The sequence below is a fragment of the Lissotriton vulgaris genome, chromosome 6, assembly GCF_964263255.1.
Source record: "Lissotriton vulgaris chromosome 6, aLisVul1.2, whole genome shotgun sequence".
In the NCBI taxonomy this organism is placed as follows: Eukaryota; Metazoa; Chordata; class Amphibia; order Caudata; family Salamandridae; genus Lissotriton; species Lissotriton vulgaris.
In genome coordinates, this window is record NC_141694.1 from 1718062555 (window position 1) to 1718089092 (window position 26538).

Consider the following 26538-nt stretch of genomic DNA (forward strand, 5'->3'; position numbering starts at 1 on the left):
TTGTTTCAGCCAGTGAACAAGGGCGCAACGCCCGAAACATGTTTGGCGATTCAGTTGGTGTGATCTAATGCAATACGCCTGTTGCCCACATTTACGAAGGTTGTCATTATCGCCTAAGTGGCATTTCCTTGCATGGCGACTCTCTTCATGATATATATATATATATATATATACCAAACACAGTTTTGTGGGATTCGTAGTGCTTCAATCCTACTCAAATGAGTGCTGCGTGTAAAGAGTCCCAAATAAACACTACGAATCCCACAATACTGTGCAGGACTATTCAGTCAAAAAGCAGCCTATTGGAAGGCCATTATTTAAATAAAGGTGCGGCATGAAACGCTGCTAGCTTTGCGAACCCCAGCCTATGAGGAACGATTTTATTTCAGGCTGTGTGATCGACTTTATAGATCCTCAAAGTGAGTGCTGGTGATCGTGGCAGAGCGTGAATGGGTGCAGTTAAAATTTCTCGGTTTTCCTATTGTGCAGAATTCTTCTCCCTGGCACCTTACGACTCACTGTATTTGTCCAAGTTCTGTGATACTGGAGACTTTTCTGCAGTGAGTTCGCCTCTCCGTGTAGTCACGGACTGATTATGTAGCAGTAATTCACTGTCCTCGGGATGCATACATATGTTACCTACTGACGGTCGCCAGTAGGTAGTTATAGTTAGGACCTATTTTCTAAGGGTGGACGTAAAATCCGTTTCGCGGGCGAATTTGCGGCTTTTCCGCAAATCAGCAGGGACGAATTTTCAGCCAAGCAAGGGTTACAGCAGCAGGTGCAAAAGTTGAACCTAATTTCTTTTTAACCTTTTACAAAAGGGTTACAAACAAATTAACTTCAACTTGGACACCTGCTGCTAATTGCTTCCTGGCGCCTCGTTGCCTACTTGCAACTATTCTCTGACCCTGCTCTGATCCATGAAGCAGGGTCAGAGAATAGTTACAATGAGGCACCTGTCCAAGGAATTAAACCTCATCAGGAAGCACTTACAGAAATAAAAAACAGGAAGAAGGGAGAGGATGGCAAATACACCCATTTTGAGTTGTCAGGAGGGGTTAAACTAAAAGAGACCTTTATAGCACAATTTTCATATGCATTTTGCTAAAAATAAAAATCTGTATGTTCTGTAGGGGCAACTCAGGAATCTGGCCCTTCAGAGGTCCGGCCTCTCTTTCTTTCTCTCGTTCTCTCTCTCCCTCTCTCTTTCCCTCTCTTTCTCTCTCTTTCTATCTATCTATCTATCTATCTCTCTCTGCCTCTCCCATAAACGACTGCATGGGTAACTTCGCTATGCAAGCGGCTCGCGAAGACACAAAAAGCCCCGCGAACACTCAAAAAACCCCGCAAACATGCAAAAAACCCCGCGAACACGCAAAAAAACGCAAATTCGCACAAATTCGCGAATTTTGCGATCCGCGAATTTGCGGATTTGCAAATTCGCGGATCGCGAATTCGCAAAATTCGCCCATGCTTACTATTTTCCATAGGAAATCCGCAACATTCTATTTGGAATAACTTTGAAGCTGGTTGACGGATCTTCGCAAAATTCTCAAACTTACGGTCAGCTCCGGTCTGCTCCTATCCTGAAAGATTCACTGTGATTCGTCAAGCAGGGGCCGAGAAAAAAGGGGGTCCCAAAACGTGTTTTCCCCATGCAATTTCCCATAGGACCTTTAGCCATAGCTACAGCCCAAACTGCTGAACGGATTTGCGCCAAATTTAGCAAAGAGGTAGCCCTCAGTTCAGACTTGTGCCTTTTGCTTAAATGGTGTCAATCTTTTCAGTAGTTCCAGAGAAAATTACAGTTAAAAGCATTTGTATATCTATGGCCGCAGTGGATCCGCGGACCCTGAGCGCACCATGAGCGCAGCATAAGCGCACCCTTCCGATCACGCGCTGAATGCTAATTGGCTGTCAAGTGGTTGTCAACATTCGAAACCAGGAACTGTTGGCAGCCATTTTGTGCCTCGGTAGAAGCGAGGCTGAAGAAGTCAGTGGAAAATGTGTGCAAAAGCTAGATAGGGGCTAGGGTAGAAATACTTTTACCCTCTAGACCTGCTTAGGGGGTCCCAGAAGGATCCCCAGGGCCCACAATTATTTTTTTTTTTTAAGAAGACCCGGCAGGTGCATGCAGGGTGCGCGAACTCTGCCATAAAAGAATAAGAATAAAATAAAACAGAGCTTTTTTTATAATTAGCCCCCGGGGGGGTCTAAATTCCGGGGGCAAAATTATTAAATTTTATGCAGCCCCGGGGATAGTCACTTCCCGGGCTAGAAAACAATGGTGGGGGGAGGGGTCCAAGGTCCCCAAAGCTCCAGGGACCACCCCCCAGGGCGTTATGTATTGTGGGAGGGGGACTGCGTGGCCCCCCTCCTGGAGCACTTGAGGGCAACATCACCCCCCGGGGCTACAAAAAAAATAGTTGGGGGGCCTGCAAGGTCTCCAAAGCCCCAGGGACCACCACTCCCCGGGGCATTATGTATTGTGGGAGGGCTGGCTTCTGCAGTGTCCTGGGGTGCCCATCCCACCCTCCCATAGCAAGAAAATCTGGTCTCTCTTTCAAAATCTAAACCAGATTGCTTTTTCACATGGGGAGTTGCATGTTAGTAGCTCTGTAGGAGAGTAGGGTCTGCAATCCTATGATCACCCAGATTTTTTGCTTTTGTTTCACTGGTTTACGACTTTCTCTGGCTGTGGGCCTGCCAATCAGACCCACAGCCTGGCTGTTCGCTTTCTAAATTACGAGATGTACCCTAGGTGCATATACCAATTGGTACTGGGCCACCTTATCAGACCCTGTAACTCAGGGCGTAGGTGTACCCAGGGCCGCCAGGGGCTGCAGCATGTATTATGCCACCCCTGGCTGGCCTCCTAAATTTGACACAACTGGCTGCATGACAGCGGGGGCGAAGTCGTGTAATCACCCTTTGCTTTAGATATAGTAGCTCTATATCTAACCATACAATGGACACCCGAGTCCCTATCAGTCACTCCTATGGCAGGCCTTGACAATCCTGAAGGCAGAGTGCATGGGCTCGTGTGAACTAAGCTCTGGCCCGAGCCGAGCCCGGTTGCAGCTTGCGGAATCAAGACCCAATGGCTGTTCCATGATAACGCGTACCATATCGGTAACTTCGGTGTCGCGTTATCAAGACATGTCGAGTAAGGTGTCATACAAATCGGGATGCTGCCCTCTCATCAACTCTGGCGACGAGGTTAGCATTCCGCCCTTCTAGAGGGACACGACATGTACGTGACTGTGAACCCCGGTTAAAGTTAACGAAAGCCTCAGCTCCACAAAATGGATGCTGCCACCACAGACACAAGTCTGACCTCCTGCTGCTGGGAGTCCTTCCAGCGAGGAGCACTTGGACAAAGGGTTTCCTGTCGAGGGCAGTGTTCGCACCGTCCCAGACAGGGTTTGTGTATTCTGGGTAGGTAGGGCTTTTGCGAGAAGGTGACTGCGGAGTGGCACCCCGGTGCTCACTACGCATCTGCCGGTTAGAACCAGTTCCAGGGGCGACAGCCCTGGCCTGGGGAAAGTCCGGCAGGGGAGAGGGGTGTAACTACCCCCCTTTCTGGTCCCACCCTTAGGGCAGGACCTAGTCATGTACCCACCCCTTTCTTTAGGATAAAGGCCGGAGCGGGGACCCTTCCAGATTAGATCATCTTTGAATCAAGAATACTTTCTACGAAAGGACTTCAAGACTCTTCTCAAGATTTCTCCCTTGTGGCTAAGGAGTAGTCACCCTGCATCAGCGGGCACCATCTAAGAACTCTGCGGTTTGCTGTAAGTCCTTCCTCAAGGAATCCGACGGCCCAGCTCGACGAGAACCGGCTTCCCTGGCACCTCTGACCTCTACCCACGTCATCAGCTCAGCTGTGATCTGTGGGTGCGACGAGACCTCGAGGGACCGGCCATCATCAGAACCTGCACGCTCTTAAAAACCAGCACGACCATCGAGGTAACTCTCTGGTGAGTGCTCTGGGGTCCGAGAAGCCCCGACCCTGAGCCGCTCCAGCACCGAAGTGCAGTCTCCCAGCATCTCCACGATCTGCGTGGGGCCCTTCTGCTCGCTGCTCAGCACGTTGTCTGGTCACTTGCCGCTGGCTCGTGCCCTTCTGTGACGACGACCAAGAATCAACACTGCCGGTCTGGTTGCTCCAGACTGGCCCCTGCTTCCATCTTTTGAGAGGCACCCCGGGCCCTCCTGGTCCACCCAAGACGCCGACAGCGACATCCGTCGTGGGACAGCTCGCACCTCCACCGTGGTCGCCGACAACGCCTCCTGGTCCGAGAGACTGCAGAGCCTAGCGTCGCCCACTCACCTGGTCGAGGTGACGGCCAACCGGTGCCTTCCTGGTACCCTCTGACTACTGGCTAGTAGTACGAACTTGGTCCCCTCTGCTTTCAGGTTTCATCAATCTCTACGAACTATTCAACACTGGTCGCCGGCCAGCAACTCCTTTTCTTCCGGCTCCTGGCTCGTCAGCGAAGACCCCGACGCCTGTAAGACTTGTGCAGCCGCAGCCCTCGTGGCTAGGTAACTCGGCATTTCGGTGCCTGCATAGCCTCCTTACTCTAGGGTCCCGAGTCCCTCGCTTCCGACTTGCCTTAACCTTTCCGTGTCCTAGGACACTTGTCTTTAAACTGTGCACTTGAAGTATTTGCTAAAGAGATTTGGTTTGTGCTTAGTACCCTGTCCTCATAAAGAGTACAGGGCTGTTGTGATTCTTAATAAATATACTGTTTATTTTCATAACACTTGTGTGGTGTCCTTTCACTGGGTGTTCAAGGGGTACATGTGTGGTAAACAGCTGGCTTAACGCGCCCTCTCGAGTCTTTAGCCTTAGACTGCTCGTATCCATGCTACTAGGATAGCTGGTCTATAGGTTGACTTACAACCAAACACCATAAGGGTCGTTGGAACGATACATAGCGGTCGCTAGAATAGCGAACGTTGCATATCGGGCCAACTTCTCACATTGGTGAGCAGCGGTTGGGATTTGAGCTTGCTGTTGTTTTACCACACGTATCCTAAGAATATCTTGTTGAAAGATCGCACAAGTACTGTTAGTACATATAACTAAAGCTTAGAATACTCTGAGTTCTACTGAACCAGCTGTTGTAGCTCCTCAAGGCTTAGCACACCTTGGCTACAGCTCTTAGCAAGGGAAAAGTAGGAAAACACATAGTGTAGGTAGGTGCATCACTTACACCACACTAGAAACAGTATGTCGGGCCAAGGAGGAAACTCTGAGTCTCCCCTTGTGTCAGTTGACCCTCCACAGGTCATCCCTTCAGGATATACTGTGCTGAGCTTCAAGGAGTTAAGACGATTGTGTCACTCCCGGAAGATTCAGCAGGGGTCTAACCCCACAACGTCCTTTCTGATTGGTCTCTTGGAGACTTATGATGCCAGGAGAGCTGAGAAACTTCGTAGCTCTTCTAATCCAGAAGGAGACATGCCTCCCCTCGAGGGAACCCGAGACGATCCTGACCTCATTCATCTCACAACCGAGAACGAGGATGTGGAGGAGGATGAGGATGAGGATCTCTCTGGGGACGAGGCAGATAAGGGACAGGTAGAAGTCGTCAGACTAAGCAGGTCCAACTTAAGCAAACATGATAGCGGTACTGGGGGACCCCTGGGGCCACTATCAGGTCAGCTTAACATGGGGAATGGACGAGCCAGATCTCTATCAAGAGGCTCTGGCAGATCCCTTCATACCAACGGCTCTCACAACTCTTCTCAAAGAGGGATGACGTCCCCTCAGAGGAGAGTGTACGAAGCGAAGGAAAGGGCAGCTAATCTGCGGATCGAAAGGGAAGAACTTGCCCTGGCCAAGGAAAAGCTTGCTTTCGCTAGAGAGCAACAGTTAAGTGGGGCAGTCCCCACTGGTGGCAGCAATGTACCTAGTAATAGGGAAAAGAGTTTCGATACGAAACACCTTGGGAAGATAGTGCCCCCCTTTAAGCAAGGGGACGACATCCACAAATGGATTACTGCTTTGGAGAGGGCCTGCACTGTGCAAGGCGTTCCCCAGAGTCAGTGGGCAGCTATCTTGTGGCTCTCCTTTGAAGGTAAAGGAAGAGACAAGCTCCTCACCACAAGGGTAGAGGACGCTAACAATTACCAAGTCTTGAAGAATACACTCGTTGAAGGGTTCGGCCTAACCACTGAGCAGTACAGGGTGCTGTTCAGGGATACCCAGAAAACGCAGTCTCAAGACTGGTCTGATTTTGTCGATTGTGCCACTAAGGCTTTTGAGGGCTGGTTGCTGGGCAGTAAGGTTACTGATTACAAAGGATTGTATAATTTGATGATGAGAGAACAAATTTTAAACAATTGTCAGAACCAGTTGTTGCATCAGCATCTTGTCGACTCGGATCTGACCTCTCCTCAAGAATTGGGGCAGAAGGCGGACAAATGGGTTCGTACGAGAGTTAAACAGAACCAGGGCCAGAATCAAGGTGGTCAGAAGAAAGCAGACCAGAAGGGTAAAGATTCTAAGGGGGAACAAAATGACCAGAAGTCTTCGACAGGTCCCCAACAACCCAAAGAGGGTGGGGGTCAGGCTCCCCAAAAGAAGAAAGAAGGCCAATCCAAACGTTGGTGCCAGTACTGTAAAAGTAAGTCTCACTGGTTTAGTGAGTGCACCAAGAAAGGAGGAGGGCAGACTCCTGCCACTGCAGCCCCTAAGGCACCTGTGCCCCCTAGTACAGTCAGCAGTGGTAGTGCGCCTCCCAAGGGTTTGGTAGGGTTAACCCTGGGTTCTGAGGGGCGTGACAACTTAGTTGGCACACTCACTCAGGCTGTCCTTGTCAGTACAGGGGACGTGGACGTGTCCCCTGACGTAAGCCCCAATACGCTGGGCAAATACCGACAGACGCCTTTCATAAATGGAAAGATGGCTCAGGCCTATAGGGACACTTGTGCCAGCGTCACCATGGTGACGCCTAACTTCGTGGACCCTGGACAGATCATGCCAGGTACAGAATTCCTGGTGACCAATGCAAGCAATGTCACTACCAATCACAGTATGGCAATTGTAGCTTTCTCCTGGGGAGGGGTAACTGGCCAAAAGAAGGTTGTAGTTAGTCCAGACCTCCCAGTGGATTGTTTGTTGGGCAATGATTTGGAGTCGTCACAATGGTCAGAAGTGGAGCACCGGACTCACATGGAAATGTTAGGTTTGCCAGCACATGTGTTCGCTGTGACTAGGTCGCAGGTCAGGAAATGCCCCACTGAACAGGTGCTGGATCCTGGAACAACGGACCAGACACCTCCCAAGAAAAAGAGCAGTAGGGTTAAGGCTGCGCCTTCCCCCTTGCCCCAGGTCGAGGATCAAGTCTCAGAGGAGGCTGACCTACAGGAATTGAGGGAAACTGAGCCGAGAGAGTTCGAACTTGACCAAGTTGAATTCTTGGGCTCAGGGGGACCCTCAAGGGAAGATCTGGGGAAGGACCAATTAGACTGCCCTTCTCTTGAACCCCTCAGACAGCAGGCTGCTGCTGAGGCTGCTGGGAACGCCACAGGTACCCACAAGGTATACTGGGAAGATGGACTCCTGTACACTGAGGCAAGAGACCCCAAGCCTGGCATGACCAGGAGGCTGGTCGTCCCCTTGTCTCAGCGTGGTTTCCTACTTACCTTGGCCCATGAGATTCCCTTAGCAGGTCACTTAGGCCAGACGAAAACGTGGGACAGGCTTGTCTCGCACTTTCACTGGCCTCACATGAACGAGGATACCAAGGAGTTTTGCCGCTCCTGTGTCACTTGCCAAGCCAGTGGTAAGTCAGGTGGCACGACAAAGGCCCCCCTTATACCAATGCCTGTGGTGGGGGTGCCCTTTGAACGGGTGGGGATCGACATCGTCGGTCCCATGGAACCACCGACAGCATCAGGGCACAAGTTTATACTGGTGGTAGTGGATCATGCCACCAGGTATCCTGAAGCTATTCCCCTTAGGACCACTACAGCACCTGTTGTGGCAAGAGCCCTAGTTGGAGTATTCTCCAGAGTGGGCTTCCCTAAGGAGGTCGTCTCCGACAGAGGTGCAAACTTTATGTCGAGCTACTTAACTGCTATGTGGAAGGAATGTGGTGTTAACTACAAGTTCACTACCCCCTATCATCCACAATGCAATGGGCTTGTTGAGAGATTCAACAGGACCCTAAAAGGGATGATTCATGGACTACCGGAAAAGCTTCGGCGTAGATGGGACGTCCTGATCCCCTGCCTCTTGTTCGCCTACAGAGAAGTCCCACAGAAGGGGGTTGGCTACAGCCCTTTTGAACTTTTGTACGGGCATCCTGTAAGAGGACCCCTGTGTTTGGTGAAGGAAGGATGGGAGAGACCTCTCAAAAAGCCTGCAGCCAACATAGTGGACTATGTGCTCGGCCTCCGCTCGCGGATGGCTGAATACATGGAAAAGGCATCCGAAAACCTTAAGGCCAGCCAAGAACTCCAAAAAGCTTGGCATGACCAAAAGGCTGTCTTGACTGTTTACCAGCCCGGACAGAAGGTGTGGGTGTTGGAGCCAGTGGCCCCAGCAGCACTCAAGGACAAATGGTCCGGGCCCCACACCATCCTGGAGAAAAAGGGAGAGGTCACCTACCTGGTCGACCTGGGAACTCCCCGGAGCCCCCACAGGGTGCTTCATGTCAACAGGCTAAAAGCATATGTCGACAGGAAGGACATGAGTTTGCTCATGGCCATAGATGAGGGACAGGAGGAGGAGAGTGACCCTCTCCCCGACCTGCTCTCTCAGAATCCTGACGATGGCTCGGTAGATGGTGTTGTCTTTTGCGGCAGCCTCTCCGACCATCAGCAGAGCGACTGTAAACAGGTTCTTCAGTCGTTCCGACATCTGTTTTCTCTGACACCCAGTCAGACCGATTGGTGCACCCATGAGGTCGACACTGGTGACAGCCTGCCCGTAAAGAGTAAAATCTACAGGCAGCCTGATCACGTCAGAGACTGCATCAAAAGTGAAGTGCAGAAAATGTTGGAGCTGGGAGTCATTGAACCCTCGGATAGCCCTTGGGCTAGTCCCGTAGTTCTAGTGCCGAAACCTCACACCCAGGGTGGTAAGAGAGAGATGAGGTTCTGCGTAGACTACAGGGGTCTCAATGCAGTCACTAAGACTGACGCCCACCCAATACCAAGGGCAGACGAGCTTATTGATAGGCTGGCTTCGGCCAACTACTTAAGTACGTTTGACCTGACAGCTGGGTATTGGCAAATCAGGTTAGCTGAGGACGCCAAGCCTAAGACAGCATTTTCAACCCCTGGTGGGCATTATCAGTTCGTGGTGATGCCCTTTGGTCTGAAAAATGCACCTGCCACCTTCCAACGGTTGGTGAATCATGTCCTTACTGGGCTGGATGACTTCTGTGCGGCATATCTTGACGATATTGCTGTCTTTAGCTTCACCTGGGAGGATCACCTGGTCCACCTGCGGAAGACGTTAGAGGCACTGCAAGCAGCAGGTCTCACTATCAAGGCCACCAAGTGCCAGATAGGGCAGACACAGGTTGTATACCTGGGCCACCTTGTCGGTGGAGGTCAGGTTCAGCCACTGGAGAGCAAGATACAGTCAATCAGGGACTGGGCTCCTCCAACCACCCAGACTCAGGTTCGAGCTTTCTTGGGCCTGACTGGATACTACAGGAAGTTTGTCAGGAACTATGGGTCCATCGTGACATCGTTAAATGAACTGACAAGTAAGAAAATGCCAAAAAAGGTTCAGTGGACAGCGAGCTGTCAAAAAGCATTCGATGACCTAAAGCAGGCCATGTGCACGGCGCCTATCCTCAAGAGTCCGGACTACTCCAAACCATTCATTGTCCAAACAGATGCTTCTGAGTTGGGTGTGGGAGCTGTTCTTTCTCAACTGAATTTTGATGGTCAAGACCAGCCCATTGCTTTTATAAGTAGACGGCTGACCCCTAGAGAGAAGAATTGGTCAGCTATTGAGAGGGAGGCCTTTGCTGTGGTTTGGGCCCTGAAGAAGCTGAGGCCATACTTGTTTGGCACTCACTTCAAGATTCAGACCGACCATAAGCCCCTCTTGTGGCTAAATCAGATGAAGGGTGAAAACCCCAAACTGCTTAGGTGGTCCATTTCCCTACAGGGGATGGACTTCACAGTGGAACATAGACCTGGTACTGATCATGGCAATGCCGATGGGCTCTCCAGATATTTCCACTTAGAACAAGAAGACTTACCTGGTCAAGGTTAGTTAGTTGTTCCGACGTTTGGGGGGGGGTCATGTAGGAGAGTAGGGTCTGCAATCCTATGATCACCCAGATTTTTTGCTTTTGTTTCACTGGTTTACGACTTTCTCTGGCTGTGGGCCTGCCAATCAGACCCACAGCCTGGCTGTTCGCTTTCTAAATTACGAGATGTACCCTAGGTGCATATACCAATTGGTACTGGGCCACCTTATCAGACCCTGTAACTCAGGGCGTAGGTGTACCCAGGGCCGCCAGGGGCTGCAGCATGTATTATGCCACCCCTGGCTGGCCTCCTAAATTTGACACAACTGGCTGCATGACAGCGGGGGCGAAGTCGTGTAATCACCCTTTGCTTTAGATATAGTAGCTCTATATCTAACCATACAATGGACACCCGAGTCCCTATCAGTCACTCCTATGGCAGGCCTTGACAATCCTGAAGGCAGAGTGCATGGGCTCGTGTGAACTAAGCTCTGGCCCGAGCCGAGCCCGGTTGCAGCTTGCGGAATCAAGACCCAATGGCTGTTCCATGATAACGCGTACCATATCGGTAACTTCGGTGTCGCGTTATCAAGACATGTCGAGTAAGGTGTCATACAAATCGGGATGCTGCCCTCTCATCAACTCTGGCGACGAGGTTAGCATTCCGCCCTTCTAGAGGGACACGACATGTACGTGACTGTGAACCCCGGTTAAAGTTAACGAAAGCCTCAGCTCCACAAAATGGATGCTGCCACCACAGACACAAGTCTGACCTCCTGCTGCTGGGAGTCCTTCCAGCGAGGAGCACTTGGACAAAGGGTTTCCTGTCGAGGGCAGTGTTCGCACCGTCCCAGACAGGGTTTGTGTATTCTGGGTAGGTAGGGCTTTTGCGAGAAGGTGACTGCGGAGTGGCACCCCGGTGCTCACTACGCATCTGCCGGTTAGAACCAGTTCCAGGGGCGACAGCCCTGGCCTGGGGAAAGTCCGGCAGGGGAGAGGGGTGTAACTACCCCCCTTTCTGGTCCCACCCTTAGGGCAGGACCTAGTCATGTACCCACCCCTTTCTTTAGGATAAAGGCCGGAGCGGGGACCCTTCCAGATTAGATCATCTTTGAATCAAGAATACTTTCTACGAAAGGACTTCAAGACTCTTCTCAAGATTTCTCCCTTGTGGCTAAGGAGTAGTCACCCTGCATCAGCGGGCACCATCTAAGAACTCTGCGGTTTGCTGTAAGTCCTTCCTCAAGGAATCCGACGGCCCAGCTCGACGAGAACCGGCTTCCCTGGCACCTCTGACCTCTACCCACGTCATCAGCTCAGCTGTGATCTGTGGGTGCGACGAGACCTCGAGGGACCGGCCATCATCAGAACCTGCACGCTCTTAAAAACCAGCACGACCATCGAGGTAACTCTCTGGTGAGTGCTCTGGGGTCCGAGAAGCCCCGACCCTGAGCCGCTCCAGCACCGAAGTGCAGTCTCCCAGCATCTCCACGATCTGCGTGGGGCCCTTCTGCTCGCTGCTCAGCACGTTGTCTGGTCACTTGCCGCTGGCTCGTGCCCTTCTGTGACGACGACCAAGAATCAACACTGCCGGTCTGGTTGCTCCAGACTGGCCCCTGCTTCCATCTTTTGAGAGGCACCCCGGACCCTCCTGGTCCACCCAAGACGCCGACAGCGACATCCGTCGTGGGACAGCTCGCACCTCCACCGTGGTCGCCGACAACGCCTCCTGGTCCGAGAGACTGCAGAGCCTAGCGTCGCCCACTCACCTGGTCGAGGTGACGGCCAACCGGTGCCTTCCTGGTACCCTCTGACTACTGGCTAGTAGTACGAACTTGGTCCCCTCTGCTTTCAGGTTTCATCAATCTCTACGAACTATTCAACACTGGTCGCCGGCCAGCAACTCCTTTTCTTCCGGCTCCTGGCTCGTCAGCGAAGACCCCGACGCCTGTAAGACTTGTGCAGCCGCAGCCCTCGTGGCTAGGTAACTCGGCATTTCGGTGCCTGCATAGCCTCCTTACTCTAGGGTCCCGAGTCCCTCGCTTCCGACTTGCCTTAACCTTTCCGTGTCCTAGGACACTTGTCTTTAAACTGTGCACTTGAAGTATTTGCTAAAGAGATTTGGTTTGTGCTTAGTACCCTGTCCTCATAAAGAGTACAGGGCTGTTGTGATTCTTAATAAATATACTGTTTATTTTCATAACACTTGTGTGGTGTCCTTTCACTGGGTGTTCAAGGGGTACATGTGTGGTAAACAGCTGGCTTAACGCGCCCTCTCGAGTCTTTAGCCTTAGACTGCTCGTATCCATGCTACTAGGATAGCTGGTCTATAGGTTGACTTACAACCAAACACCATAAGGGTCGTTGGAACGATACATAGCGGTCGCTAGAATAGCGAACGTTGCATATCGGGCCAACTTCTCACATTGGTGAGCAGCGGTTGGGATTTGAGCTTGCTGTTGTTTTACCACACGTATCCTAAGAATATCTTGTTGAAAGATCGCACAAGTACTGTTAGTACATATAACTAAAGCTTAGAATACTCTGAGTTCTACTGAACCAGCTGTTGTAGCTCCTCAAGGCTTAGCACACCTTGGCTACAGCTCTTAGCAAGGGAAAAGTAGGAAAACACATAGTGTAGGTAGGTGCATCACTTACACCACACTAGAAACAGTATGTCGGGCCAAGGAGGAAACTCTGAGTCTCCCCTTGTGTCAGTTGACCCTCCACAGGTCATCCCTTCAGGATATACTGTGCTGAGCTTCAAGGAGTTAAGACGATTGTGTCACTCCCGGAAGATTCAGCAGGGGTCTAACCCCACAACGTCCTTTCTGATTGGTCTCTTGGAGACTTATGATGCCAGGAGAGCTGAGAAACTTCGTAGCTCTTCTAATCCAGAAGGAGACATGCCTCCCCTCGAGGGAACCCGAGACGATCCTGACCTCATTCATCTCACAACCGAGAACGAGGATGTGGAGGAGGATGAGGATGAGGATCTCTCTGGGGACGAGGCAGATAAGGGACAGGTAGAAGTCGTCAGACTAAGCAGGTCCAACTTAAGCAAACATGATAGCGGTACTGGGGGACCCCTGGGGCCACTATCAGGTCAGCTTAACATGGGGAATGGACGAGCCAGATCTCTATCAAGAGGCTCTGGCAGATCCCTTCATACCAACGGCTCTCACAACTCTTCTCAAAGAGGGATGACGTCCCCTCAGAGGAGAGTGTACGAAGCGAAGGAAAGGGCAGCTAATCTGCGGATCGAAAGGGAAGAACTTGCCCTGGCCAAGGAAAAGCTTGCTTTCGCTAGAGAGCAACAGTTAAGTGGGGCAGTCCCCACTGGTGGCAGCAATGTACCTAGTAATAGGGAAAAGAGTTTCGATACGAAACACCTTGGGAAGATAGTGCCCCCCTTTAAGCAAGGGGACGACATCCACAAATGGATTACTGCTTTGGAGAGGGCCTGCACTGTGCAAGGCGTTCCCCAGAGTCAGTGGGCAGCTATCTTGTGGCTCTCCTTTGAAGGTAAAGGAAGAGACAAGCTCCTCACCACAAGGGTAGAGGACGCTAACAATTACCAAGTCTTGAAGAATACACTCGTTGAAGGGTTCGGCCTAACCACTGAGCAGTACAGGGTGCTGTTCAGGGATACCCAGAAAACGCAGTCTCAAGACTGGTCTGATTTTGTCGATTGTGCCACTAAGGCTTTTGAGGGCTGGTTGCTGGGCAGTAAGGTTACTGATTACAAAGGATTGTATAATTTGATGATGAGAGAACAAATTTTAAACAATTGTCAGAACCAGTTGTTGCATCAGCATCTTGTCGACTCGGATCTGACCTCTCCTCAAGAATTGGGGCAGAAGGCGGACAAATGGGTTCGTACGAGAGTTAAACAGAACCAGGGCCAGAATCAAGGTGGTCAGAAGAAAGCAGACCAGAAGGGTAAAGATTCTAAGGGGGAACAAAATGACCAGAAGTCTTCGACAGGTCCCCAACAACCCAAAGAGGGTGGGGGTCAGGCTCCCCAAAAGAAGAAAGAAGGCCAATCCAAACGTTGGTGCCAGTACTGTAAAAGTAAGTCTCACTGGTTTAGTGAGTGCACCAAGAAAGGAGGAGGGCAGACTCCTGCCACTGCAGCCCCTAAGGCACCTGTGCCCCCTAGTACAGTCAGCAGTGGTAGTGCGCCTCCCAAGGGTTTGGTAGGGTTAACCCTGGGTTCTGAGGGGCGTGACAACTTAGTTGGCACACTCACTCAGGCTGTCCTTGTCAGTACAGGGGACGTGGACGTGTCCCCTGACGTAAGCCCCAATACGCTGGGCAAATACCGACAGACGCCTTTCATAAATGGAAAGATGGCTCAGGCCTATAGGGACACTTGTGCCAGCGTCACCATGGTGACGCCTAACTTCGTGGACCCTGGACAGATCATGCCAGGTACAGAATTCCTGGTGACCAATGCAAGCAATGTCACTACCAATCACAGTATGGCAATTGTAGCTTTCTCCTGGGGAGGGGTAACTGGCCAAAAGAAGGTTGTAGTTAGTCCAGACCTCCCAGTGGATTGTTTGTTGGGCAATGATTTGGAGTCGTCACAATGGTCAGAAGTGGAGCACCGGACTCACATGGAAATGTTAGGTTTGCCAGCACATGTGTTCGCTGTGACTAGGTCGCAGGTCAGGAAATGCCCCACTGAACAGGTGCTGGATCCTGGAACAACGGACCAGACACCTCCCAAGAAAAAGAGCAGTAGGGTTAAGGCTGCGCCTTCCCCCTTGCCCCAGGTCGAGGATCAAGTCTCAGAGGAGGCTGACCTACAGGAATTGAGGGAAACTGAGCCGAGAGAGTTCGAACTTGACCAAGTTGAATTCTTGGGCTCAGGGGGACCCTCAAGGGAAGATCTGGGGAAGGACCAATTAGACTGCCCTTCTCTTGAACCCCTCAGACAGCAGGCTGCTGCTGAGGCTGCTGGGAACGCCACAGGTACCCACAAGGTATACTGGGAAGATGGACTCCTGTACACTGAGGCAAGAGACCCCAAGCCTGGCATGACCAGGAGGCTGGTCGTCCCCTTGTCTCAGCGTGGTTTCCTACTTACCTTGGCCCATGAGATTCCCTTAGCAGGTCACTTAGGCCAGACGAAAACGTGGGACAGGCTTGTCTCGCACTTTCACTGGCCTCACATGAACGAGGATACCAAGGAGTTTTGCCGCTCCTGTGTCACTTGCCAAGCCAGTGGTAAGTCAGGTGGCACGACAAAGGCCCCCCTTATACCAATGCCTGTGGTGGGGGTGCCCTTTGAACGGGTGGGGATCGACATCGTCGGTCCCATGGAACCACCGACAGCATCAGGGCACAAGTTTATACTGGTGGTAGTGGATCATGCCACCAGGTATCCTGAAGCTATTCCCCTTAGGACCACTACAGCACCTGTTGTGGCAAGAGCCCTAGTTGGAGTATTCTCCAGAGTGGGCTTCCCTAAGGAGGTCGTCTCCGACAGAGGTGCAAACTTTATGTCGAGCTACTTAACTGCTATGTGGAAGGAATGTGGTGTTAACTACAAGTTCACTACCCCCTATCATCCACAATGCAATGGGCTTGTTGAGAGATTCAACAGGACCCTAAAAGGGATGATTCATGGACTACCGGAAAAGCTTCGGCGTAGATGGGACGTCCTGATCCCCTGCCTCTTGTTCGCCTACAGAGAAGTCCCACAGAAGGGGGTTGGCTACAGCCCTTTTGAACTTTTGTACGGGCATCCTGTAAGAGGACCCCTGTGTTTGGTGAAGGAAGGATGGGAGAGACCTCTCAAAAAGCCTGCAGCCAACATAGTGGACTATGTGCTCGGCCTCCGCTCGCGGATGGCTGAATACATGGAAAAGGCATCCGAAAACCTTAAGGCCAGCCAAGAACTCCAAAAAGCTTGGCATGACCAAAAGGCTGTCTTGACTGTTTACCAGCCCGGACAGAAGGTGTGGGTGTTGGAGCCAGTGGCCCCAGCAGCACTCAAGGACAAATGGTCCGGGCCCCACACCATCCTGGAGAAAAAGGGAGAGGTCACCTACCTGGTCGACCTGGGAACTCCCCGGAGCCCCCACAGGGTGCTTCATGTCAACAGGCTAAAAGCATATGTCGACAGGAAGGACATGAGTTTGCTCATGGCCATAGATGAGGGACAGGAGGAGGAGAGTGACCCTCTCCCCGACCTGCTCTCTCAGAATCCTGACGATGGCTCGGTAGATGGTGTTGTCTTTTGCGGCAGCCTCTCCGACCATCAGCAGAGCGACTGTAAACAGGTTCTTCAGTCGTTCCGACATCTGTTTTCTCTGACACCCAGTCAGACCGATTGGTGCACCCATGAGGTCGACACTGGTGACAGCCTGCCCGTAAAGAGTAAAATCTACAGGCAGCCTGATCACGTCAGAGACTGCATCAAAAGTGAAGTGCAGAAAATGTTGGAGCTGGGAGTCATTGAACCCTCGGATAGCCCTTGGGCTAGTCCCGTAGTTCTAGTGCCGAAACCTCACACCCAGGGTGGTAAGAGAGAGATGAGGTTCTGCGTAGACTACAGGGGTCTCAATGCAGTCACTAAGACTGACGCCCACCCAATACCAAGGGCAGACGAGCTTATTGATAGGCTGGCTTCGGCCAACTACTTAAGTACGTTTGACCTGACAGCTGGGTATTGGCAAATCAGGTTAGCTGAGGACGCCAAGCCTAAGACAGCATTTTCAACCCCTGGTGGGCATTATCAGTTCGTGGTGATGCCCTTTGGTCTGAAAAATGCACCTGCCACCTTCCAACGGTTGGTGAATCATGTCCTTACTGGGCTGGATGACTTCTGTGCGGCATATCTTGACGATATTGCTGTCTTTAGCTTCACCTGGGAGGATCACCTGGTCCACCTGCGGAAGACGTTAGAGGCACTGCAAGCAGCAGGTCTCACTATCAAGGCCACCAAGTGCCAGATAGGGCAGACACAGGTTGTATACCTGGGCCACCTTGTCGGTGGAGGTCAGGTTCAGCCACTGGAGAGCAAGATACAGTCAATCAGGGACTGGGCTCCTCCAACCACCCAGACTCAGGTTCGAGCTTTCTTGGGCCTGACTGGATACTACAGGAAGTTTGTCAGGAACTATGGGTCCATCGTGACATCGTTAAATGAACTGACAAGTAAGAAAATGCCAAAAAAGGTTCAGTGGACAGCGAGCTGTCAAAAAGCATTCGATGACCTAAAGCAGGCCATGTGCACGGCGCCTATCCTCAAGAGTCCGGACTACTCCAAACCATTCATTGTCCAAACAGATGCTTCTGAGTTGGGTGTGGGAGCTGTTCTTTCTCAACTGAATTTTGATGGTCAAGACCAGCCCATTGCTTTTATAAGTAGACGGCTGACCCCTAGAGAGAAGAATTGGTCAGCTATTGAGAGGGAGGCCTTTGCTGTGGTTTGGGCCCTGAAGAAGCTGAGGCCATACTTGTTTGGCACTCACTTCAAGATTCAGACCGACCATAAGCCCCTCTTGTGGCTAAATCAGATGAAGGGTGAAAACCCCAAACTGCTTAGGTGGTCCATTTCCCTACAGGGGATGGACTTCACAGTGGAACATAGACCTGGTACTGATCATGGCAATGCCGATGGGCTCTCCAGATATTTCCACTTAGAACAAGAAGACTTACCTGGTCAAGGTTAGTTAGTTGTTCCGACGTTTGGGGGGGGGTCATGTAGGAGAGTAGGGTCTGCAATCCTATGATCACCCAGATTTTTTGCTTTTGTTTCACTGGTTTACGACTTTCTCTGGCTGTGGGCCTGCCAATCAGACCCACAGCCTGGCTGTTCGCTTTCTAAATTACGAGATGTACCCTAGGTGCATATACCAATTGGTACTGGGCCACCTTATCAGACCCTGTAACTCAGGGCGTAGGTGTACCCAGGGCCGCCAGGGGCTGCAGCATGTATTATGCCACCCCTGGCTGGCCTCCTAAATTTGACACAACTGGCTGCATGACAGCGGGGGCGAAGTCGTGTAATCACCCTTTGCTTTAGATATAGTAGCTCTATATCTAACCATACAATGGACACCCGAGTCCCTATCAGTCACTCCTATGGCAGGCCTTGACAATCCTGAAGGCAGAGTGCATGGGCTCGTGTGAACTAAGCTCTGGCCCGAGCCGAGCCCGGTTGCAGCTTGCGGAATCAAGACCCAATGGCTGTTCCATGATAACGCGTACCATATCGGTAACTTCGGTGTCGCGTTATCAAGACATGTCGAGTAAGGTGTCATACAAATCGGGATGCTGCCCTCTCATCAACTCTGGCGACGAGGTTAGCATTCCGCCCTTCTAGAGGGACACGACATGTACGTGACTGTGAACCCCGGTTAAAGTTAACGAAAGCCTCAGCTCCACAAAATGGATGCTGCCACCACAGACACAAGTCTGACCTCCTGCTGCTGGGAGTCCTTCCAGCGAGGAGCACTTGGACAAAGGGTTTCCTGTCGAGGGCAGTGTTCGCACCGTCCCAGACAGGGTTTGTGTATTCTGGGTAGGTAGGGCTTTTGCGAGAAGGTGACTGCGGAGTGGCACCCCGGTGCTCACTACGCATCTGCCGGTTAGAACCAGTTCCAGGGGCGACAGCCCTGGCCTGGGGAAAGTCCGGCAGGGGAGAGGGGTGTAACTACCCCCCTTTCTGGTCCCACCCTTAGGGCAGGACCTAGTCATGTACCCACCCCTTTCTTTAGGATAAAGGCCGGAGCGGGGACCCTTCCAGATTAGATCATCTTTGAATCAAGAATACTTTCTACGAAAGGACTTCAAGACTCTTCTCAAGATTTCTCCCTTGTGGCTAAGGAGTAGTCACCCTGCATCAGCGGGCACCATCTAAGAACTCTGCGGTTTGCTGTAAGTCCTTCCTCAAGGAATCCGACGGCCCAGCTCGACGAGAACCGGCTTCCCTGGCACCTCTGACCTCTACCCACGTCATCAGCTCAGCTGTGATCTGTGGGTGCGACGAGACCTCGAGGGACCGGCCATCATCAGAACCTGCACGCTCTTAAAAACCAGCACGACCATCGAGGTAACTCTCTGGTGAGTGCTCTGGGGTCCGAGAAGCCCCGACCCTGAGCCGCTCCAGCACCGAAGTGCAGTCTCCCAGCATCTCCACGATCTGCGTGGGGCCCTTCTGCTCGCTGCTCAGCACGTTGTCTGGTCACTTGCCGCTGGCTCGTGCCCTTCTGTGACGACGACCAAGAATCAACACTGCCGGTCTGGTTGCTCCAGACTGGCCCCTGCTTCCATCTTTTGAGAGGCACCCCGGACCCTCCTGGTCCACCCAAGACGCCGACAGCGACATCCGTCGTGGGACAGCTCGCACCTCCACCGTGGTCGCCGACAACGCCTCCTGGTCCGAGAGACTGCAGAGCCTAGCGTCGCCCACTCACCTGGTCGAGGTGACGGCCAACCGGTGCCTTCCTGGTACCCTCTGACTACTGGCTAGTAGTACGAACTTGGTCCCCTCTGCTTTCAGGTTTCATCAATCTCTACGAACTATTCAACACTGGTCGCCGGCCAGCAACTCCTTTTCTTCCGGCTCCTGGCTCGTCAGCGAAGACCCCGACGCCTGTAAGACTTGTGCAGCCGCAGCCCTCGTGGCTAGGTAACTCGGCATTTCGGTGCCTGCATAGCCTCCTTACTCTAGGGTCCCGAGTCCCTCGCTTCCGACTTGCCTTAACCTTTCCGTGTCCTAGGACACTTGTCTTTAAACTGTGCACTTGAAGTATTTGCTAAAGAGATTTGGTTTGTGCTTAGTACCCTGTCCTCATAAAGAGTACAGGGCTGTTGTGATTCTTAATAAATATACTGTTTATTTTCATAACACTTGTGTGGTGTCCTTTCACTGGGTGTTCAAGGGGTACATGTGTGGTAAACAGCTGGCTTAACGCGCCCTCTCGAGTCTTTAGCCTTAGACTGCTCGTATCCATGCTACTAGGATAGCTGGTCTATAGGTTGACTTACAACCAAACACCATAAGGGTCGTTGGAACGATACATAGCGGTCGCTAGAATAGCGAACGTTGCATATCGGGCCAACTTCTCACAAGCTCCCCATGTGGAAAAGCAATGAGGGCTCCAAAACACGTAGAAGTTGTGCACCAAAGGCGCTGGAGTCGCACACCCTACAGATTATGAGTCATGCATCCAGCGCGAGCACACCAAGGGACCTCACTGAGCGGTGCGCTGGGTGCGCAACTTCTAATTTTACCGTAAAAAATAGCCATTATCAGTAATTTCTAACTCTAACTCTATCCCCGGGGTCTTATAAAAAATGTTGGGGACCGTGGGGGGAGCCACAATGCGCCCACTGTCCCGCCGACCTCCCGCGTCCTTCGGGAGCCGGCATTGCTTTTCCACTTGGGGAGATGCTAACATACATGTGGAAAAGCAATCTGGTTTGGATTTTGAAAGTGAGAACAGATTTCACTGCTCTGTCTTTCAAAATCCAAACCAAGTTTGCCATGGGAGCGCAGGAGCCAGGAGACTCCCGCCTTCTCAAAGCAAACAGCAGTGTCCCGGGGGTAGGCACCCCAGGACACTGCAGGAGCCGGCCCTTGGGAGTGGCGGCCTCCAAGGCCCTCGAGGGCTGCAGGCGGAGGGCCACGCAGCCTACCTCCGACAATACACAAATCCTCAGTGGGTGGTGGTTCCCAGGGCTTGAGGGAGGTCATTGAGGCCCACACGCTTCTAATTTTGCAGGGGGAGGCCCCAAGGCCCCCCCAACCATGTATTTTATACCCAATGGGGGGGTGGCTCTCACTCTTGTATAGGAAACAACAATGTTGGGAAAATCTTCCGGTAAGATAAAAAAGGATTTTGAAGTCAATTTTCGGCGTTTTTGTTGTAGTTTGCAGCCGTTAAAGCGATGACAATTTTAACCCCGTCTTTGTAAATACGCCACTAAGTTTTGTAATGTCGACAATCTCGTCTTCCATTTAAATAGGCATGAAGTATTTATTGAAGTGCATTGCGAATCGTGAAGCAACACTGTCTAATTGTAATTGATAAATAATTGAATGAGTTGTGTACTTCTTTTGATCGTAATGTGCATAGGGGCAGATTTACAAGTTCATTGCGTTACTATTGCATCACTTTTAAGATGGGTAAAGTGACGCGAAAGTGGTGCAAGGGTGTTGTAAATCTGAGAGCAGGGTGCATCTGTAGGGTAAGTGCAGGTTAGTTTAGGGGTAACAATTAGGGGTCGATTCCGATCTCGGTCGGTCAGCCCTCCGAGACATGTTAGTAGCCTTACCTTACGGCCGAACCGTATCAGGAGCGGGATCGTCGGGTGAGGAAGTACGATGCGGAAAAGTGCCAAATTCCCGACCGATCTGCACTCTCCGACTTCATCATCAATTTCTGTCCGAGCCTGACCCGGAAACACTGAATTCGCGACGCATGGCAACCTAAACACTGCTACATCCGGCCGGTCAAGTAGGATGCGCATTTCCGACGTTCTGGACGGGTCGCCACGTACAGCAGTTGCAGCAACAGACAGACGGGTGGTGGTGTCAGTGGAAGAGCAAGTAGGAGTTGGGTAGGGCCTGAGCATTTTAGGGATGATGTATCTGTGGTTGGGGGAACCTGGAGCAGGGAGTGGCAGGGGAATCTGTGGTGTGCTGACCTGGGGGATGGAGGAAGGAGACTGTGCAGTGGACCTGGAGGTTGGGGTTGGGGTCTTGCTCTTCCGGGAACAGGGTGACTTGCGGGTGGGGGCCTCAGTCTGCCTGCACTTGGGGGAGGGTGTCCGGGTGTGAGGCGCACTCTTCTCTGTGTGTAGGGACTTCCCCTTTCCCCTGTAGTCAGGATCTGCTGGATCTAAGGGGAAGAGGCCTAGGTCACACAGGAAGAGCTTCTTACGAGATGGGTTGCAGGTGAGGCAAGGGAAGGGCTCTTGGAGGGAGAGGGATCGGAGGACTGCGGAGTGGTTGTGGATGCCTGTGTGTGTATGCGACCCATCCCCTGTGTGTGTGGTATCAGTCCCCTGACTTAGCATGCTTGCACATTTAGACTTATGTTTAGGTGAATGTGTGCTGTCTGTGTCTGTGTGTTTTGGTGACCGTGCAGGTGTAAGTGTGCTGGGGACAGGTAGGGGGCTAGGAGGAGTTGTTTGGGCTGAGGCTGAAGGGGTCAGGGACTGCTAGAGGAGGGATACTGCTGCCATCAGTGAGAAGGCCATGGCCGAATTGGTCCTCTGTAGGGCAGACATGCCGGATGAGATGCCCTCCATGAACGACACCAGTTGTGTCCACAGACTGGTGTTTGCATGGAGGACACTCAGCATTGGTGTGTGCCCTACATGGATCTGTTTAAGGACTCCACACTCAGGGCAGCAGGGGACACAGGGGCAGGGGGTGCGGTGCCTGGCAGGAAGGAGACATGCTCCTGAACATGGGAGCTGCCACGGACCTCTGGGATGGGAGCCAAGGGGAGGGTGGTAGTGGTGGTGGTGGCGGGGACAGCCTCACTATCCGTGCCACTGGGTCTCTCCGACTCCTAAGTGGCTGGCCCAGGCTGACTATGAGGCTCCTCTTGTTCCATGGCACTGTCCCCTGTACCTGTGGATGTATCTGCATATAAGTAGGAAAAAAGGACCACATTAGTTGCCTGCACTGACTGCACACAACACTGTAAATACACCACATCACAGACCATGCACTGGCATCCTTGGCTGATATTTGCTCAAAATGCACACACAGGTGTACATAGGGCAATAGCCAGTCTGAACATCAACCATGGCACACAAATCCCTCCTGGACCTGTACCCATATGTCTGTTATATGCTGGCTGATAATACCACAAAAGTGCACACATGCACCACACACACAGTTGTTGAGCATTCAAATGACCATGTAGAAGTACAGTACCATTGACATACATCACAGCGCATGCTAATCACTCAATACAGGGGTCTGGATGAATGTATGTCCAGACTCACATTTCACAATCTTGTAATGCCTAACAGCACAACACACAATGATGTCCTCACGTCCTGAAAGTCAATGACACAATGGGGTGCCTGGTCCCTCTGCTCAAGTCAATGCCCTGGCAAAGACATGCATGGTAAGTCAGTCTTCACTGTCACATGTCATGGGGCAATGCATCCGGACAACATCAGTCTGCACTGCGCCACATACATAGGTCATGCCCATACCAAAGTCTGCAGCTGACAAGTGCACCACTCTGTCCTCTGCCACACACTGTTCTTGTACTATGATGAACCTACATCAACAAAATCTGACATATGAGTGACTGCAAACACAACTACATGAACATGAGCACCTAACAGTCTGCTGACAATGACACACAGCTGCGTGAAAGTCACTCTTGCATACAGCATTGTGCACATTCAACTGACCACAACCCTATATGTTGCACAGGTATGATCACCATTGTCACAACTCAGATGTCCTGCTCACACTAAAATCCTCAACACATCAGTTGTCACAAAAAAAGGAAGCCACACCACAATGACATTGTGTCAGACACCTGATGGCACATTTCAGGAAGCACAATCAGTAGGTCCATACATGTGAGTGTGAGTACAGACTCTCCCAATGCTGTGGAGTGGGCATGACTGACCAGGTAATCCTAAAACAGTGTATTGACCTGGACAGTAGGCATGTGTCTGGGCAAGTGTGACATATTTACTAAACATACTCCTGAGGACATTACATGGACTCACAGGATGCATGGGCATGTCTTAAGAACCCCACACACATGTTGTGACCCAGACCAGCAGTTTGAACACATATGAAAGGCACACACAGACCATATGTCAGAGACCAGGCATAATGCAAAGAATAGACCCACCCACGATGCACACATCAGAGGCCCAGTAACATATGCTGTGCAGGACCCTCAGCATAGCTGAATGAAGGAACATAGTGCCCAAGTTAAAAAAGTCACAGACTGTAGGAGCCACAACTGAGGAGTGTGACTGACACAATTGAGGGACATGAGTCCTGGACTCCAAGACCAACGTAATGTGGCAGTATGGCCAGGTCAAAACTCAAAAGATGGCAAATGGCATGTCAGACATGTTCACAGATCAGGCATGGACTTACCCCCTCCTTGCTGCTGTCTGGCCTTCAGTTGTCCATCCATGTCCGGGAAGACCACCGCTAGAATCCTGAGCATGTGGGGGGTCAGGGTCTGGTGTCCGCCCCTACAGTGAGGATGTGACAGCTTCAGCTGGACCCTGGCGATCCTCCAGGTCCAGCCCCGTAGGTTCTGCCACCTCTTCTGGCAGTTACGGATCCGTCGCTTGTAGACCTCTACAGATCTTACTCCTGGGCAATGGTCAGCCAGATGTCTTGCTTCTGGTGGGCATCAACCCTTGAGGATGACAAAGTGAAGAGGACATTACCACACATGCCACATAATTGTGCTGCATACAGTTGAGAATACATGTAGTCATCACAAAGCTAAAAGAGGTACACAGGTAGTGCACCCATATGAATGTGCATCTGTGCTGTAGGTCTGACATGGCAACACTGGCTAGGAAGTTAGGGCTAGCACTACTGCAGCAGGACACCTGTTCATCACATGTACCCACATAAATAGTTAGCTGAAAGTACTCAGTGCATATGCCTCACACTGCTGTGCACTATTCTATTACTTTTAGTCAGACAACTTGCATAAAATGATAGGCAGAGGACTGCACACTCACCTGCTCCCCTGGTTTCCCATACAGTTTGCTGTACTGTGGGAGGACCCCGTCCAGCAGGGCCTGGTTCTCCTCCTCAGTGAATGCTGGGGCCCTCTCCAAAGTACGTGCCATTGCAGGAACCAGAGGAAGAATAGACAGCAGCAGCAGTGGATTTGGGAAAGTGGTCCTGTAGCATGTAGTGCAGGCAAGTAAGCTCCCTGGGGGCCTGCCAGCCTTAAATTAGTGCTGAGGCAGATTCTGTGACATTGCCCTTCACTGATAGGCCAGACACGGTTGTATTCTATGAATCTGTCCAATACATGGAAATGTAAGACTCCTACACATCTTCCGCATCATACAAATCACTCACTTTCAGGACGCCCTAGGATTGCAACATTGTTGTACGCATCCAACTGTATTTCCAGGGCACATCTCGAACGTTTTTTGAATTCGCATCCGTCTCCATGACAGCCCATTGCCAATGATTGCACACGGCTCGGTAAACTGACTATCCGACGTGTGTTTTTTTAACAAGACGCATCCGTCTGGATACAAATCTATGGGCTATGCATGCACACAGCTCGGTCCATGCCTGTACGATGCGTCTGCTTACAAGTCACCCGCTTCAGGTCAGATTGCATATGCGTCCAACATGCATGAACCAAGCCGTGCGCATTGCCCATTGGCATGAATGTGATCTGATGCGGGTGACTAATTCATACGCATCGTGCAGCCAATGGACAAGGTGTGAACACTACTCGGTCCATGCATGTATGATGCGTCTGCATTAAGTATGGGTGGAAAATTTGTTCCGCTCGCGGAATTTGCGGATTTTCCACGATTTCGCGATCTGTGAATCGCGCTAAATTACAGCAAAATCCGCGAATCCGCGAGCGGGACTAATTTTGCTCAGGAAGCACTTACAGGGTTACAGCGGGTACCCAAGTTGAAGATAATTTCTTTGTAACCATTTACAAAATGGTTACAAAGAAACTGCTGTAACCCTGTAAGTGCTTCCTGAGCGGCGCCTCCTTGCCTACTTGCAACTATTCTCTGACCCTGCTCTGACCCTCGAAGCAGGGTCAGAGACTCCTGCAGGAAGCACTTACAGATATAGATAAAGCAGGTGCCCGAGTTGAAGGTCAAATTCAGTAACTCCTTAATCAGCCCTAAAAAACGTGCGCTTTGTCGAGGCTGGGCAGGTGTGCTTTCTCCCCATATATACAGTCGAAAATTAGCTATGATGCTTGATGGAGGCCTTTGCATCCTTGACTTTCATGAGTGCAATCCCCGTGCAGTTCCTGTAACCAGTAGCTTTTTTCTCCCCATCTACTGCTCTGATCTGTGCCTGACCTTTTATACACACAAGAGGCATGTGAACTCGCAAAGAAGCCACCCCGTTTGCCCCCCCCCCACACACACACACTAGCGGTGTGCACCGTCGTCCCGCCCTTTACCCACTATGATGGACAACTCACTCGAGGGACCCCGGCGCCCTGCGGTGCGATGGCAAAGTTACACACACATGGTCACTGGAGGCAACTCTTCTGGCCCTACGCAGCTGTAGTGCAGGAAAAGCACTATACATTTACCCAATGAGGTAGCACTT